We start from the raw sequence: 18,487 nt of genomic DNA, 5'->3' as shown, positions 1-18,487 counted from the left end.
CCTTAGACCTTGAACACCATGGGGGTCTTCTTTCTTTTCCTGAGAAATAGTGTGATTCCCTAGGACCCTGGTAACTATTAGGGTTTTATCCTGCTTTTTGACTAGAAGGAAATTTATGTTCCGGGTTCTGTGCTTCATAGTGGGATCCAAGGAAGAATCTGTATTATTATATTTGGTGACTTATTCAGAAATGTTGCTAATTAAGGTACATTTGGGGACATGATAATGTAACTGCAAGCCTCTCTGTGCCTTTCGTGTACTGGAGACATTTTTTTCTTACTACCAGAAACGTATCTGAATCAGAGACTTTGGAGGGAAGCTCGGAACCATGGATCCACAGACGTTGTGGTAACTGTTCTACAGAGAGAAAGCCACGACTGTACTGAATCCAGTGCTGAGTCCACATGCACCTGCCCTGGGTATCTCCGTGCCTGTGGGGCGGCCGGGCCCCGCAGGAGGTTTGTGTCTGGGCTCTCACTGCAGTTCCCTTGCTGTGTCCGTAGCGCAGAAATACACGGCCGTGTCCTCTGCCTTCAGGCTGCTCCACCGCAGGAAAGCGGTGTTGATGGAGTTGTCGATGGAGATGGTGACGTGGCTTTGGAAGGCTGGGCTGTAGTTTGTATCAGAATCACCAGGATAGATGCTCCCCACCCACTCCAGGCCCTTCCCGGGCTTCTGGCACACCCAGCTCATCCAGTAGCTTGTGAAGCTGTATCCAGACGCCTTGCAGGAGATCGTCAGAGACTCCCCGGGCCGTCTCCCCTCTGCCCCCTGACTGCACCAGTTGCACCTGGGAACAGACGCCTGTGTGGGAGAAGCAGGACTGAGATCAGGGCCCCTCCTGCCAACCCCTCCTGTGACCCCAGATCTTTAGCCAGACTGACCTGGGAGAACAGCCAGAAGGAGGGTGAGGACGATGGCAGACGCCATCCTGGAGCACAGAGAGGGGTGCACTGAGGATCCAGCGGGCAGTGTGGGAGGCCTGCACTCCAGGGAGTTTAAAGGGGGTGTCCCTCACTTGAGTTTGCATATTTACACCCTGCCCCACAACAGATACTGTGCCAGAGGTAATAGCCCAGCACCCCAAAGGCAGCTCCTGGGCTGATGTGCACATCAGAGCAGGTGCACAATGGTCTCAATAATCTCTCCCAGCCTCCCTCATATTCTACTCCAGGTACACACAGGACTCAGGCCAGGGCGCCTTCCTGTCCACCCTTGTCTGTGATCCTGTGGGGGAAGTTGTTGGAATATGAATAGACTCACATGATAAAGAAAGAAAAGAAAAACTAACAAGAAAACAGGAGTAGAGCCTGGGGAGACTGTGAATTGAGGATTTCATGCACAGGCACCTGCTCACAAGAACTGTCACTAGGACTCGGCCTCACCACCTGCCCTTTGCACACGTGTGTGAACATGGTCTGGGCACCCAGCTGGGGAAGGGGATGATTGCCACAGCCCTTCAGCAATCCTCATCTTGTGTAATTTTCCAGACCTTCGCTAATGACACTCAGGGCAAGTTTGTAAAAGCCGTTTTGCCTTCTGCATTTCCACATTCCTACAAACACAGTAAGTAGGGAACATGTGGTCAGGTCTGTCAGTGTCAACAGCCTTGAAGGGAACACACTGCTCCACCCACGACCAGTAGTGCTGTTTTCTGACATGGATGTCAACCCCACTGATGTCTTCTTCAGCCATTTCTTTCTCCAGTAACCACTGAAGTACGTCCACCTTGTTGGCACGAGGGCCCTGCTTCTCCCCTGTGTCTGTTCCATGCTCTTTTGAATCAGTCTCATTTCCTCAGTGTCTCTAAGGCCCAAAGGGGAATCTGTTGGAAAACAACACTGTATATATCCAAAGATATTTTGCACAGTAAGGGGTCCTGCAGTGCAGAACCAAAAGGACCACCTTCATCACAGCACGTTCCACATCCTGGGAAAGGTGCATATTATGTGATGAACATCCTCACCTTCATGAAGCCAGAGCACCAGGCCTTGGGTAATGAGCCAGTGTCTTCATCTGGAGAGTCCACTTTTCTCACATGACAAACAGACTGTCCTCTGCTATGGAGGTTCCTCATCCCATCAGAAACAGTCTGCTGTGTTTTAGGATCACTTGCTTCCATGTGTGACTGTCCTGTTGTAACATGTGGATCCAGCATCCACCCAAAATGGCATAAAATTCATGTCACAATGTGACACACCTCTCTCCTGCTACTGCCTGGATTTAGTAGTTTAAAGGGTTTTCCTCCCCACCCCTAGATCGGGGCCACCTTCTTTGACACTGTGGTTTGTGCTTTGAGGAAAATTGTTCATATTGATTGTAAATCAGTCTTGTAGCCACAGCTTAGCATGCAGAGGGCCAGGACTGGCTGCAGCAGTTTTTGCTCTTTTCAGTTATTACCTGTACACACGCATTTCTGCACTGTCTCAGTGTTCATGAAATGAACCTCTACAGTGTGACTGTACCATTCCCAACTCCCATGATAATGTTTACCCCCAACAAGTTACTTGGAGCACCTGCTGCCTCACTCCACATGATGCTGGAGGCATCAGTGGTCAGAGGCTCGTCTCCACCACCTTTTCATCCCTTGCTTTGCTAAACTATGCTTTAGCCATGCATCAACATGGCAGGGTTCTTCAGACAATCCCTACTTCTGATGTAATCATATAGAGTCTGCCAAGACCATCCTAGGTCACTCTGAGCGATATAAACACAGGTCTTAGAATAAGATGCTACACTCCTGTTCATTTATTACAGAAATGATACAAATGAAAATCAGCAAAGGCACATAGAGTAATTTCCAGGGTCACCAGGTACCAGCTCTGAGGGGTCCTCTCCCCAATTGGCCTCCTGTGCACCTTCAGTTCTACCAGCAGTGATGTCTGACCACACGTGTGAGGGGTTGTCCTGCAGGGAAGCTCTCCTGAGCCTTGGTGCCCAGAGCTGCTCACTGGGGTCAGTCACAGGATTGTAGCACCTGCACATCTGATCCCCAAAACTCAGAAATCAGACCATGGAGCATAAACAGGCATTCACCAGAAATCAGCATGTGATCAACTAGTATGTTGTATTCACCCCCCCAAACAGATCAAAAAGTAAGTTAATTGATAACAATAATGGGACTGTGAGGAGACCTTGGGAGGTGGTAGATATATCTAGGTCTTAAAGTTGGTTTTAGTTTCAAGGGTATATGCATACACCCAAACTTAGTGAGTTCTGCAAGTAATTTACTGGGGAGTATTTACACAGACAGCATGTCTCATTAATGTGGTTTTAAAATGCTGCTATCAGGAGGTGTGTTAAAGAGAGCAGAGCCCATCTCTCAGGGCTTACCATGGACTAGTTGTAGGAATTGATTTCTTTCAGGAATGCATACAGTTCGGGCAACCCACACCTGTTGAGTTAACACTTTTCTGTGCAGAAGTTCAGGTAAGATGACAAAGGCTGTTAGAATGAAGATATGACTTGGAAGAAAAGGAAATGAAGAGGGGTTGAAGGTAAGATTTTATGTTGGGGTAAAATGTCTGGGCTGTGATCTGAGAGACCGTGAATGAACTGGAAGGCAGCCAGAGGCAGGAGGTTAAACAGGGCAGGGGCATGTTCCAGGAGCCAAAGCTGCAGGTGCCACATTGGACGGCGTGGGCAGAGGCAGTGTGGGCTGCAGTGGAATAGGAGAGTTTTCAGCTTGTGGACTCAGGACAGAGGAGAAGAAAGAAGCACATTCCCCAAGATGCAGATGCAGAATTTAGGTTTGATAAGTCTCCTTTCTAGGCTTCCATCCAAATGTCAGAGAGAAATTTAAGTGACTTTCTACCTTGAAAGAAATGATTGAATGCCAGAGTGAGGAGGAAGAGGGGTGTCCCTACCAGAGGATAGTCTGGACCTCACAGCAGCCCTCCTCCCCTCACACCACCCTGTTCGTTGTCCCATCCACATGGGTGGCAGATTCTTATCCAGGTCATGAGGGGGAGCACATCAATTCCACAGACCCCTCAGAAAACGTTATAGGTTTCACTGAACCTGAGAATAACTTGGTGTGAAAACATGGGCTCACTCAAGTTCACATTGATGCACTCATGATCCTTTAGGGAAATGAGATCAATAAATGAAATAGAGAATTTAAAACATTAGAAATATCAACACAGCCCTTAATGTTTTTTTTTTTTTTCCCTTTTGGAAAGTTAAAAATGAGAAACACTTAAGGTAGAGTGTTTCAAGAAAAAGGAGAGACAACTCAAAAAAGAAATGTAAGAAAGTAAAGAAAAAACATTACAAGTGACACCAGCAGAATACAAAAGGAATGAAAGGTGATGGATCTGACATTGTCCAAAGTTGTCTCAGTCTTCCCAGGTCACAGTTACTCTCCTTGTCTCAGGACCGACCAAGTGAGCTGAGAATGCAGCTGCTGGTGTTCAGGACAACACACAGACATTTCCAAACGCACATATTTTGGTAAGAATAGGAAACCCACTTTTGTCCTATGTGTGAGTTTCCTAGAAAAATTCAATAGATTTTGAGACTAGATTCAGGTGAATATATGGCAACCCTTTACTTTCCCCAAATATGCAGCTGTAGAGAATGAAAACGAGGTGTCAGGGGGAGGGGGATTGGATTATCCCCTGCATCTCTGAGGAAGGTAATGTTTGGAATGAATTTCAAGTGTCCTGATCTCAGCCCTACAATCAGACCTGAGTCATCGTCAGCAGAGTGGGCAGCACGTGGGGCAGCACCTGATATATGGAGTAATGTTTGGGGTTTCTGCAGGCTCTGATGGGGGCATAGCCAGCTCCCAAGTCAGACTCAGCAGTCAGGGAAGTCTCTGCTCTTTCTCTGGGTCAGGGTAGGAGTTGTCTCTGGAGATGATGAAATGTACTGTTCAAGATCTCTGCACATGGGCAGAAACCAATGGCTATGAGAACCAAGTCATCTCACAGTACATTGAACAATCCCTCACATCAGTGGAAACACTGACCAGGAGAAACTTAAGGAAAAATGCATCTGAGGTGAATGTGGAAATTATAATCGTTTGCAGAGTACATTCTTGCTTTTACATATTTATATGTTGCTTGAGAGGCTCACATAAAACCATGTTTTGTTTTATTAAAGTCCATGAACAGTGTGTGGTCATGATAATTCACCTCCCATCCCTCCAACTACCGGGAACACCACAGATCAGACACCTGGCTGTCCCCCTTCTCATCCAACACCGGGTTTGTGCTAAAGACCCACGTCCTGTGGGCTGGTTCCAGGTGATGATCCAGCTTGGTAGTGATCCTAATAACAGTCATTCTGGGAGATGCTGTGGGCCTGTCAAGGGCAACTTTGGATCAGGGAGGCACCAATGGCTGTCTGCACTTCGCTTACATTACAGTGTAGTCATTTCCACTCACCTCTCCCCTTCACTTGATGTCAGACGTGCACCCTAATCTGACATTTCACCCAACCTCACCTGGCTCCTGTGATTTTTCTGCCTCCAAAATTATAAGTGTCTCTGGGTCATAAGAGAATGATTTCTCCTATTTTAAGACATTATTCAAGTTTATGGACTATACTGGTAAGAATAAAATTGTAAATCTTGTGACTCCGCTGGGAGGCTTGCAGGGGAAACACTAAGATGCAGAGGGAGTCCAAGAGCTGGAGAGAAAACCAGGGCTGAGCACACCCTGCACCTGCCCTGGGTTACTCCACGCATGTGTCCCGGGCGCCCCCTGGCCACCACGCCCCACAGGCGGTTCGTGTCTGGGCTCACACTGCTGTCCCCGCCCTGTCCCTTGCATTTTAAAACAATTCTGTGTCCTCAGGCCCCAGTCTGCTCATCTGCAGATGCAGAGTGTTCTAGCTGTTCTCTCTGGAGACGGTGAATCAACCCTTCACGGAGTCCACGTAGTATGTATTACTCCCATTACCCCTGATGCTGGAGACCCACGCCAGTCCCTTCCCTGCGGCCTGGCGGACCCAGTGCATCCAGCTGCTGCTGAAGGTGAATCCAGAGGCTGCACAGGAGAGTCTCAGGGACCCCATAGGCTTGACCAAGCCTCTCCCAGACTCCACCAGCTGCACCTCACACTGGACACCTGTAAACACAGACACACCTGGTCAGATACTTCCACACACACCCTCTGTTCTCACTCTCACATCCACTCACACACTCCGAGTCTCCAGTCTCCACAAATCACCTTGTAACAGAGCTACGAGGAGAAGCCAGCTCAGTCCATATCCATGGTGCGTCGTCTGTGTTCAGTCCTGAGCAGCGAGTGGGAAGACCTGGGAGTCCTGGGGCTCGGACTCCTCTCCCAGAGCTACAGGGTCAGGGCTGGGCTGGTTTTCATGAGCAGGGGGAGGCCCTATTTGCATGTGCTCCTGGTATATAGGAGGTCTGGGGTGGGCTCTGGAACTTGGCCTCAGAACTATTTGAGTTGTCTGTAATGATTAGTGATAAAGATAGAATTTGGTGAACTGTGGCTTGTTTTTATTAAATTGTTATGTGATAAACAATTAAAAAATTTCTTACATAATCTCATACATGTGTACACAAGAAGATGGATTATGCTATTTAGATGCTCATTTTTCCCCATTTCTCAAATGTAAAAGTAAACCTGGAAACAGGAAAGGGCTCAGAGTTGTGTCCAGGAGCTTCTGTCTGGCGAGAGTCTCTGTGCTCCACTACACTGGACAAACCTGAGTAATAAATCTACTCCATCACAGAGCTGGATATTCCTCCTCCAGAAGAAGGGCAGTTTGCCCCTGAAGTCATTACTTTGAGAAAGGTATTGGGTAAAAGTGTTCCCTTCTCTCCACATCCATGCCAGCATCTGCAGCTTTGAGATTTTTGTGATGTGGACCATTCTCACCAGGGTTAGGTGATATCTCAGGGTGGTGTTGATTGCTGTTTGTCTGTCTTTATTTATTTATTTATTTGAAATACAGTCTCACTTGTTGCCCTTGGTAGAGGGCCATGGTGTCTTAGCTCACAGAAACCTCTATCTCCTGGGCTTAAGCAATTCTCTTGCGTCAGCCTCCCGAGTAGCTAGGACTACAGGTACCAGCCACAACACCTGGCTATTTTTAGTGACTGGGTCTTGCTCTTGCTCAGGCTGGTCTTGAACCCATGAGTTCAGGTGGTCTGCCAGCGTGGGCCTCCCAGAGTGCTAGGATTACAGGCGTGAGCCACTGAGCCTGGCCTTTGTCTGTCTTCTTTAGAGAAGTTGTGTGGTATTTTTGGTTCTTTTTTGTTGATTAATTTGAGTTCTCTGTAGATCCTAGTTATCAAGCTTCTGTGTGATTTATAACATGAAAATATCTGTTCCCACTCTGATGGTTCTCTGTTTGTTTTGGTTATTGTCTCCTTAACTGTACAGAAACTCCTTAATTAAGTCCCATTTGTTTATTTTTGTTGTTATTGCAATTGCCATGGCCATCTTCATAAATTCTTTCCCCAGGCCAATGTCTCCAAGTGTTTTACCCACACTTTATTTGAGGATTTTTATTGTTTCATGCCTTAGATTTTAGAATGGATTAACAAGTGTGGTATGTGCATACTATGGAATATTATTCAGTCATTAAAAGAGATTCATCTTTTGTATTAGCCTGAATTGAGTTGGAATACATTCTTCTTACTAAAGCATCACAATAATGTAGAAACAAGAATCCAATGTACTCAATTCTAATATGAAGGCAGTTGATGTTCTAATCAATGCTAGGGGGTAAGAGAATGAGGGAGTGGGGAAAAGGAGAGCAGGGAGGAGGCTGGGGGTTTACAGTGTATGGCACACCTCTTGGGGGCAGGACAAAATTATAAGATGGACTTTACTTACCAAATGCAATCAGTGTAACCTAATTCTTTGCACCCTCAATGAATCCCAAACTATTAAAAAATATGAAAAAATAAAAAATGTATTGGGTATATTTGCAGAGCATTTTGCTTTATTTTCCATTATAAATTATCATACTCTCACTAACTTTTATAAACATTTGTAAAGCGCCCAATCCTAAGATCTTTGTCCTCAAGCTTAGCAAATTCTTCTAGAATGAGAATGAAGATGTCAGCTAATACATGTGACATAAAGTTTAATCATCTTGATCTTGCGATTCTTTGTGCTCTTGTATATCCATCAGATGCTTCTCTATCTAAGGAACTAGCCACTCCTAATGTAAACAGGCTGTGACAACAAGCTGCTTACATCACGGGGGTTTGTTTACATGCGTGAAAGACATGAGTTTCCAGTCATAAAGTTAGTCATTTAATTATAAAGTGTCCTTATGGGAAGCTTGTGAGTGCTTGTAAGCATGAAGTGCAGCACTCTGAGTCATCCATAACCTGGGACTCCATGTATTACATTTCTTAGTATTCTCCCCCATCAGGACAGGGATATCTATGCCACAAATTGCATCATGTGAATGGTTCATCTGGCATGGTAACTGGAGCTTTTCTGGTTGAATTTTTATAAAACAGGATATAGCATCTCATTCGTCTGTACAAATAACAGGAGACATGCAATTTACAAACAGAACATTAGAAGGAAGACAGGGGTCTGTGTGGTGGGTGGAGAGAGAAAACCCAGGACCTGACAGGAAACAGCACTTCGGCTACACTTAAGTGTCCTGCAAAGCTGAGGAGAGAGCACAGCTGAGATGCGGCCTCAGTTCTTGTAATAGAATAACCCCAAGTTTGGTAACTGTGCTCTCTGTGCACAGTAATACATGGCTGTGTCTGCGCGGTCCATGCTGGTCATTGTTAGGACCACCTGGTTTGTGGAGGTGTCCTTAGAAATTGTGAGTCGGCTCTTCAGGCCTGAGCTATAGTACTTATTATCATTCCACCAGATGGTTGTAACCCACTCCAGGCCCTTTCCTGGAGGCTGGTGGACCCAACTAACACCCATTCCAGAGGTGCTCAGTGAGAACTCAGAGAAGGTGCAGGTCAGTGTCAGGGTCTGGGTGGGTTTCACCAGCCCTGGTCCAGCCTCTTTCAGGGTCACCTGTGACATGACCCCTCTGGAGGAAGCACAGAAGGAGGTTGAAGTTGACTGAGAAAAAAGAAGACCCTTTTTATTCCTATTGAAGTCCCAGACTAGAGCTCTCACAGGAAGGCATAGTGAGCAGCAGGAGAGTGGCACACAGCATGTCCATGGCGGGGCTCAGGAATCACTGACCCAGGCCCTGTGCTGGGCTTTTTATCCCAGGACAGGGTGGAGCTGATGGAGATTTGCACTGACCTCACCTGGGTTGCAAACATTTAGGAAGGTCTGAGGTCTCAGGACACAACAGGGGAGTGAGCACTCAGCTTTGAACTGTCATGGCTGGTCTCCATGGGGGTCGCCTGCCCATTTCAGAACTGGGTGTGTCAGGCCACGAAGTCCCCTGCGTGTTCTGTGGCTGGATGCAATCGGCTATAAGGTCCCAGTTGTTACAGAGTCTTCTCCTTGGAGGCTCAGATGTTGTAGTTCTCATTCTGGTAAAAGGGAGTAAAGGACAAGACAGATGCCCTGTCCTCTCACTTTGAGAAGTGAGAAGTTTGTGTTTGGGGGAGAGTGGGCACTATACTCCTACATTAAGCTTTTGAACCTTTTTCATTAACAGAGAGCAGAAAAAATTGGTAAAGTAAAAGTGTCACTCCATAAAATTTTTCCATTGACTCTGTGTAAATACATATATGTTGACTAGAGAGGCCTTGTGCCCAGTTAGGCCTGTGGGTACAGAGAGTGACACACCTGTGACTTTCCTCTTCATCAGGCCATGAGTGAGCAGATGGTGAACAGCTGGAGTGGACTTGTAGGGGAACGGCTGGCTGACAGCACGTCCTGACCTGTCTCCCCCTACACCTGCACTGAAGATGGTTCAGTGCTCACGGGGCTGTGGAGACATTCTCCATCCTAGACTCCTCATTCCTACATAAAATAGATCCTAGAGATTGGACCTATCTGTCACACCATGAGACACACACACACACACACACCCCTTCATATTTGCCGTGTGGAACTCCATGAATGTGGAAGTCACTTTACATTGCTGCCATAGTATATATGAGTATTTCTTACATTTCACTTCTGTGAAACCATGGTCTGACACTAACTAAAGGCTTATCATTTATGCTGGGCTGCATAGCTATGAGAGTTTGTTGCCAACACAGGAAACACACCTGCGAGGGAGTGAGTTCAGACTGCTGAGTGTGCACAGTGTCCCCAGAGTTGGAGAGGAGACTGGGGTGAAGCTCCTTCCACATGTGACCAATGATCCCTGGACTTTCCATTGCCGTTCCCAGGGAGGCCCAGCCATAGCTGACTTTCATTTGCTTTTGGTGCAATTAATGGTTCAGGCCTTTCCTGGGAGTATAGTTGGGTCTGCTTAAATACACACTCAGTTGATGATGGGAAAGGAACTGGTTCAAGATGGTAAACAGAGGGCTTTAAACTTACCTGCACAGGTTTCACAAGTGAAATGATTTGATATCATCCAAAGTGGAAGGCATGATCAATGTCAAGAAATGCGTGTGTTCTTTTATGCAGAGAGAAATGCACATGTATTTTTTCAGATCTGGCTTTTAAGTGTTATTCCAAAGAAAATGTAAGCAACTCATGCGCGATACCCACAACCTCTGACACACATTTTAAGCCCCTCTGCAAATGGAAAAATATTTATTTACTGAGACAAAACAGGAGTCTATTGCCCTGTTCGCTGATGGGAGAACAGGAATTCTTCTACCACTTCCTTTCCTATGTGGGGAACTTTACTTCTTTTCTTTCAGAATTTCTCTAACTAGGACTTACAGTACAATGGTGAATTGAATAGGTAAGAGCATCCTTGTCTAGTTTCAGGTTTTGAAGGCAAAGTCTAGTGTTGACATTGGTATCATGCCTGATGTGGGCTTGTCACACTTGTTCTCCATTATGTTGAGGCACTTTCCAAGTCCTCCTAGGTTTTTGCTGAGCACATTTTTGTCATTAAAGGATATTGGAATTTGTCAAAGCTTTTGTTGACTTTAGTGACCACTTCATGAAGAAAAGATGGTGTCCATAACAAACACTTCTGGGAAAAAATTCCTAAACATAAAACCTAAAACTATGAAGCCAGTAGAATTACACAGGGAGAAATCTTCACAGCATTAGGTTCTGCTATAAACTGGGGGTATGACATGAGCACAGCCTACAAAAATGGATCAAAAAAATAGGGTCATGCTTTGTTTGGAACTGTTAAAAAGCCTAAGTAGCCAAGAAATCATAAGCAAAAAATCAAATCTGGAAGCACCACATTATCACATGTCACACAATACTACAAGTGTGTAGTAACCAGAACAGTCTGGTGTGGGTACAAAAATAGAGACACAGACACCGGCACAAGACAGAGAACCCACATAAAAAAACAATCCCAATACAGCCAACTCATCTTGATGAAGCAGACAACGACATAAACTGGCCCTAGTCAATAAATTTTGCTGGACAACTGGACAGCCACATGTAGAAGAATGAAACAGGACCCCTACATCTCACCACTCACAAAACTTAATGCCAGGTCAATGAAGACTTAAATGCAGACATGACACCACAGAATTCTAGTGGAAAATGAAGCAAAAGCTCCTATTGGTTTAGGCAAATAATTTACTACTAAGACCACAATGGCAAACGCTGCAACAAGAAACATAAATGAATGAAATGGGATTGAACTGAAAGCTGCTGCACAACAAAGGAAATAACTGACAGAGCAAACAGGCAGCCTAAAGAACTGGAGAACATGTTGACAAGTTATAAACCTGGTAAAGGGCTAATGTTCAGAATCCACTAAGAACTCAAACAGATCAGCAAGAAAATAAAGCAGACCACTTGATTAAAAAGTGAATGAAAACATGAACAAAAGCTTTTCAAAAGAATATAGACAAATCATCCATAAACAGATGAAAGAATGCTCAACATCTCTAACCATCAGAAAAACAAATTATTAGTTAAATTACCATGAGATATCACCTTCTCCCATGTAAAAAGGCTTTTATAAAAAAATCTAAGAACAATAGATGTTGGCAGGGATGTACAGAAAAAGAACACGTATACACTGATGGTTGGATTGCAAATTATTACAACCTGTGTGAAAAACAGTACAAAATTTCCTCAAATAACTAAAGGTAGACCTACCATTCAACCCAGAAATCCCCACTACTGGGTGTCTACACATAGGAAAAGAAGTCATATCAAAAAGACACCTTCACTCAAATGTTCATTGTGGAACAGTTCACAACTGCAGAGATGTAGAATCAAGTGCGCATCAGTTTGCGAGTTGATTAAAATACACAGTGTATGTGTACTCTGGAGTACTACTCAGACATAAAAAGGATGAATTAATGCCTTTTCAACAATTTGGATGGAACTGGAAACCATTACTCTATGTCAAGTATCATAAGACTGGTAAAACAAACACCACATGCACTTGTTATTCAACTAGAAGTTGCCAATGAGCACACGTGTGCACCGAGGAACATAAAACGTAGTGGAAATCAAGCCTTAATACTTTAACATACAAAAGAAAAAAGTTAAAGTAAATTCAGAATTCCACACCATTGGAGGACCAATCCAGCTTAGATTGCCATATAGAGAATGTTCATGGATCTTGTGATGCTTCAGATGTTTAAAAGGAGACAGCCGACCTACAACTTGCAGTCTAAGTTGATGATCTTAGATAAGGCACAACATTGGTTTCCAATACTGGACTAACAATCCTGTATGATTCACCATTTTGCCACCATTATTATCACTAGCTCAATTGCAGCAGCTCTTTCATATTCTATAGAGCAAAATCTCCTCCCTTCTTGCACTGTATTCAAAATAGTTTTGAGTAATCAAACTTCTTTTTTGATTTTTGACTATTTACAATGCAAGGTTCATTCATGCCTCTTATTTCCCCACCCATAGGCATAAGTAAATACAGGCTGTGAGAGTGGGCGATTCAAGCCTCACTAGCCCTTTCCAGGGGGAGTAAATCCTCACTAGTCCCCACCACGGATCTATCAACAAACCCTGAGCCCATCTCCTTTCCTGCGTGAGGGACACAGAGTGTCCTCTACAGAGTCATTTTGGACTTTGAGAGGACAACGCTGCCGTCCCCAGCTATTTCAAGAAGTTTTCCACATTCACGGGGTAGTTGAGTGCAGCATCACCAGACTCGACACCCACACTGAGTGTGCCCCTTCTCCGGGTGTCACTAGGATGGGTGTTGGGACCCTGGTGCTGAGACGCTGACTGCCCTGTTTTCTCCCTTCTCCTGCTTAGGAAGGCTGACACCCTCTGCCCCCAGTGTCTAGCAGGCAATTGGTCCTGCTTGCCAGCTAGCTGACACCTGCAGATCTGTTTCTGTTCTGCATGGCTGAGTTCATCAGAGCATTTTTATGGATTTATCAGAGATGCGGTGATGTGTACCTGGTATTGAAAATAAGTAGACCGCAACTGTAAGCCTTGTTCTGCCAATTCTACCGGTGAAGACGTCTTTGTCTTATGACAAGAATGTTTTTATTTCAGAGGCTTCAGAGGTAAGCACTAACCCAGAGAATCCTCAGAGGAAACAGATTAATGGAGAGGAAGCCACGACCCTGCAGGCAACCAAGGCTGAGCCATCCTGCACCTGGCCTGGGTGACTCCGCGCACGTGTCCCGGGCGCCCCCTGGCGGCCGCGCCACCCAGGAGGTTCGAGTCTGGGCTCACAATGCAGTCCCCTCGCTGTGTCCCTCACGCAGTAATACACCCCGGTGTCCTCGGGTCTCAGGCTGTTCATCTGCAGATCCACAGTGTTCTTGCCATTGTCTCTGGAGATGGTGAATCGGCCTTTCACGGAGTATGAGACCCACTCCGGCCCCTTCCCTGGAGCCTGGCGGACCCAGTTCATGCTGTAAACAGTGAAGGTGAATCCAGAGGCTACACAGGAGAGTCTCAGGGACCCGCCAGGCTGGACCAAGCCTCCCCCAGACTCCACCAGCTTCACCTCACACTGGACACCTGGAAACACAGAGACACTGGGTCAGAAACATCCACACACCCCCCTCTGTTCTCTCTCACACATCCACTCACACACTCCGAGTCTCCAGTTCTCCGTGAGTCATCTTGTAACAGAGCAACGAGGAGAAGCCAGATCAGCCCAGACTCCATGGTGAGTCGTCTGTGTTCACTCCTTAGAAGCGAGTGGGCAGACTTGGGAGTCCCGGGGCTTGGACTCCTCTCCCAGAGCTGCAGGGTCAGGGCTGGGCTGGTTTTCATGAGCAGAGGGAGGCCCTATTTGCATGTGCTCCTGCCATATAGGAGGTCTGGGGTGGGACGCTGAGGGAGGGCTGGGCCAGAGCACGTGTGAGTGTGTTGGGACAGTAATATGACAAGGATAACACTTGATAAAACAGAAATTCTTACTGTGAGATTTCATACATACTTATGATATATCTGCTTAGTTCATTGGATCACTTCTTGTACGTGTCATTGGTTCTTCCATGGTACAAATGTGAGGCTCATCCCGGAGCACAGATTGTCTCTGTGACATGTTCAGCATTTCCACTCTGTTAAGAGTAACTTTTGGTATCTGAGCATGAACTTTTCAGCTCTGTACACCCCTGACCCTTGGACCCACTACAGGATTGAGCTGTGCCTGTCTAGTGGTTTCAATATTTCTGTCATGGGAATTATTTGTAGTTTTCTGACTTGAAGACTTTACCCTGAAAATGCAGAGGACTATGGTTGATGCAGTTGAATTTTTAGGGATCTGGGTCATTTTCTTTCTGACACTTGTTTCCTCTCAGTAGGTCCATTATTGTTTATAATTAATTTAATGAGGTATAATTGACATGGACTAATCTACATATATTTAAAGTGTACACATTAGAAATGTTAACACATCTACAATCATTATAAAGTCAGTGAATAAATCAGTTCACTTCACCTCATCTTCTGTTCTTCCTTATTCCCTTCTTTCCCTTTTCCTTCCTATATTCTTCTCCTAGGCAGATATTGATCCTTCAGATAGAACTTTAGGTTAGTTTTTATTTCCTAGAGATTATATAAATGGAGCAATGCAATTTTGACTCCTCTTCCTTTGGCTTATTTACCGTGTATAAACACTTCCATGTACAGACATGTTGCTGAGTGTATGAAACACTTTTCTGATGAGGGTGGTATGAACAAGTGTCACATAATTATTGTCTATTAAGCTTTTGTTTAATATAAACTAGTTCAATTTTTGGTGTCCTACAAGTAAATCTGTGGCTCAGCTTGAAGGTGTACCTTGGTAAGAAATATAGTTTCTAGTGTTTATTCTGAGAACAATAACATTGACAACCACAGAGAACCTGCAGAAGATGTAATTTGGGAAACAATCATTAATACCCAAGATAATTGAAGTTGTAGGACTAACAGCAAACCTGACATGTGGAAAGAGACAAATTCTTGCAGGAGTAACCAAGGGTAGGGAGTTATCTGATCTGGATAACTGAGCCTGCCACATGCAGGGTAGGCTGTCAGAGGATGAAGCTATGAGTGTGTATCTCACTGCTGGGAGCTGAGTGTGGTAAAAGCTTTATGGTGGGAAATTCTCCAGGATATCAGGCTCAAGGAAAACAGCAGTCACAAAAATCTCCTTTCCCACAAATCCACTGTGGGAGAGAGAGGGACAGAGAGCACACACTTCTAAAATGCTTCCAGACTCACCTCTCCTTTACCATTATAAAATTAAAGAATGGATTTTCAATAAAATCTTCAATACTGGCATCCTAGGGGTGAAGTGGGCCCTGTAGCAACTGGGAGGGAAACAGAGGCCCACACCACAGTTATGTTCAACCACCCCTCACATTCCCAGTGGAATAAAAGCCTTGATCTGAAGGGAAGGGCATCAAAACTTGAATCTGAGGACCCTGGAGGATAAACACTAGTTCTGTGATAGAAAACTATATATAATAACAAGACATGGCTGATTGCTAAGTGTGGGCACAGTTATTTTAGCTACATCAGGGAAAGTTTTGATTATGTTTTAGATAAGATTCTCCCGAAATCCCTGAGGTAATACTATTTATCTACTAATCATACCTTAATAGTAAAATTGAAGGTTAATGACCTGTAGTTCATGTTACTAAGTTACTAAGCAAATTTTCCATTGGAATATGGTTCTCCACCAGATGAAAAATCAGCCCACGTTGCAGAAGTCAATTATACTTCATGGAGCTTGTCAATTAGCCAAAAACAGATTAAATTCATGAGTTTTTGGAATAGCAAGTGAATTTGGGATGCTTTGAAAACAAAAGGGTTTCTTACAACTTCTAGTAAAATGAATAACAAGCTGAGAAAGATATAAATAAACTTTTAAATGCTAGAGAAATTATATAACCTTGGAAATTATCAAAAAAAAAAAAAATAGCATGGGAGCTAAGCAAATGTTGTAGCAGATCATTACACAGGAAAAGCAGCCTCAACCTAGGTTATATCTCATCTAAACCTGTAAGACAGTACCGTTACTCATATAACACAGCAGTGATCCATATTAAATCTTCTAAAATGTCGATCAAAGTGCCATTATTAGAGTTAAGATTTAACAATTTAAAAAACTTTTTGAACTCCCTTGGGCAAGGGCTCTACTATTAGCACTTGTGGTGTCTTATTGCACTCACTCAAGGACATGTCAGTTATTACCCAATGGCTTGGTACCTGGACAGATCTTACACTTAGAGTTTTCCACAAATAGTAGCATTTTGGATATTATGTGCAGGACAAAAACTCTTGAAATTAGCATATGTGTTCTACACGCTCCTATCACACACAGAGTCAGGCTAAATATTTACTACACCTTTCTAAAAGTCTGTCATGTTCAAGCAAGTAATAGTGTGTACTAAAGGGGACATCAGGTGAACATTGCACCAGAGCCACACTGGAAAGATATTATTAAGGACATTGAACAAATCATAGTAGTGAAATTCCAATATGGCAGTTCTCGTATTTCACAACTAAAGAATCAATAGGGAATTCTAGTCTCTTGGGCGCCTACTCTGATAAAGGATGTAAACCTGAGAATTCTCACAGAACCTGAGAAGCTTCCAGTGTTTTGAAGAAGACAGCAGACCCAAGACCTTCAGAATAAGCTGATAATCGTGGACAGTGAGAAGCTTCCCCCTACCATAGACTGAGACCCCTGTCTAATTCATCACCCACTCATCCTCATTATTATTTGCTCATACTAATAAAATGTCTTCTATTTCCCTGCATATATGATTGCTGTCTACCCATAATTGTCTTTTATCAGATTGTTAAACTTGTTTTTCAAAAAATAGTATTTTAATGGAATAAGAAGTGCGAATCTCTTAGTTGATGTCTGTCTGCTGAAAATCTTCAGGGTTATCCCTTCCCCTTCCCTATTTGCCAAACTCAAGGGAATTTTAGTCATGATTCAAAGGTGCTGTATCACAAGATATCAGTGTGAGGTCCAAACCCCACAAGAACTTTCCTGTTAGTGGGAGCCCCACCTGAACCACCACAGAGCCCTTATGAAAACCATGAGCTAGTCTCCCTTTCCATTCTAGCAAGCCACTTTTGGATTTCTTGAAATGCCTTTCCTGCTCTCAGAAGACATCTCAATACTGGACATAATAAAGCTTTCTGTATTCACTCTGTGTGTGTGTGTGTGTGTGTGTGTGACAAGGAGAACCAACATCCACACTAAGCGTTGGTGGGGTACTCTCTGACCTTGTGTCATGTCCACTACAATTGATTGTTGTGAGCTTGTTGCTTAGACTTTGAGCACCACGGGAGTCGTCTTTCTTTTCCTGAGAAACATTGAGATTGCCTAGGACCCTGGTAACTGTTAGGGTTTTTTTTTTTTTTTTTTTTGTAGAGACAGAGTCTTACTGTACTGCCCTCGGTAGAGTGCCGTGGCATCACACGGCTCACAGCAACCTCTACTCTTGGGCTTAGAGCGATTCTCTTGCCTCAGCCTCCCAAGCAGCTGGGACTACAGGCGCCCGCCACAACGCCCGGCTATTTTTTTGTTGCAGTTTGGCCGGGGCTGGGTTTGAACCCGCCACCCTCGGCATATGGGGCCGGCACCCTACTCACTGAGCCACAGGCGCCGCCCACTGTTAGGGTTTTATCCTGCCTTCTGACTAGAAGGAAATTTATATTCTGGGGTCCGTGCTTCATAGTGGAGTACAAGGAAGAATCTGTAATATATTTAGTGACTTATTCAGAAATGTTGATAATTAAGGTACATCTGGGGACATGATAATGTAACTGCAAGCCTCTCTGTGCCTTTTGTGCACTGGAGACATTTTTTTCTTACTACTAGAAACGTATCTAAATCAGAGATTTTGGAGGGAAGCTTAGAACCATAAATCCACAGACGTTTTGGTAACTGTTATACAAAGACAAAGGTGCGACCCTGCAGGAAATCAGGGCTGAGTTCACCTGCACCTGCCCTGGTTAACTCCGGGCCTGTGTCCGGGCTCCCCCTGGCGGCCGTGCCCCGCAGGAGGTTTGTGTCTGGGCTC

The 18,487-nt window shown here is 44.6% G+C and overlaps 1 pseudogene; it reads right to left on the bottom strand.

The window, feature by feature from the left end:
- Positions 1-474: 474 nt before the first annotated feature.
- Positions 475-930, bottom strand: LOC128573448 (immunoglobulin heavy variable 5-51-like; annotated as a pseudogene).
- Between the last annotated feature and the right edge of the window lie 17,557 nt (positions 931-18,487).

The sequence above is a fragment of the Nycticebus coucang genome, chromosome 21 (assembly GCF_027406575.1).
Source record: "Nycticebus coucang isolate mNycCou1 chromosome 21, mNycCou1.pri, whole genome shotgun sequence".
Taxonomy (NCBI): Eukaryota; Metazoa; Chordata; class Mammalia; order Primates; family Lorisidae; genus Nycticebus; species Nycticebus coucang.
The sequence above is the reverse complement of the archived record's forward strand: the minus strand, read 5'-3'. Positions and strand labels throughout refer to the sequence as shown.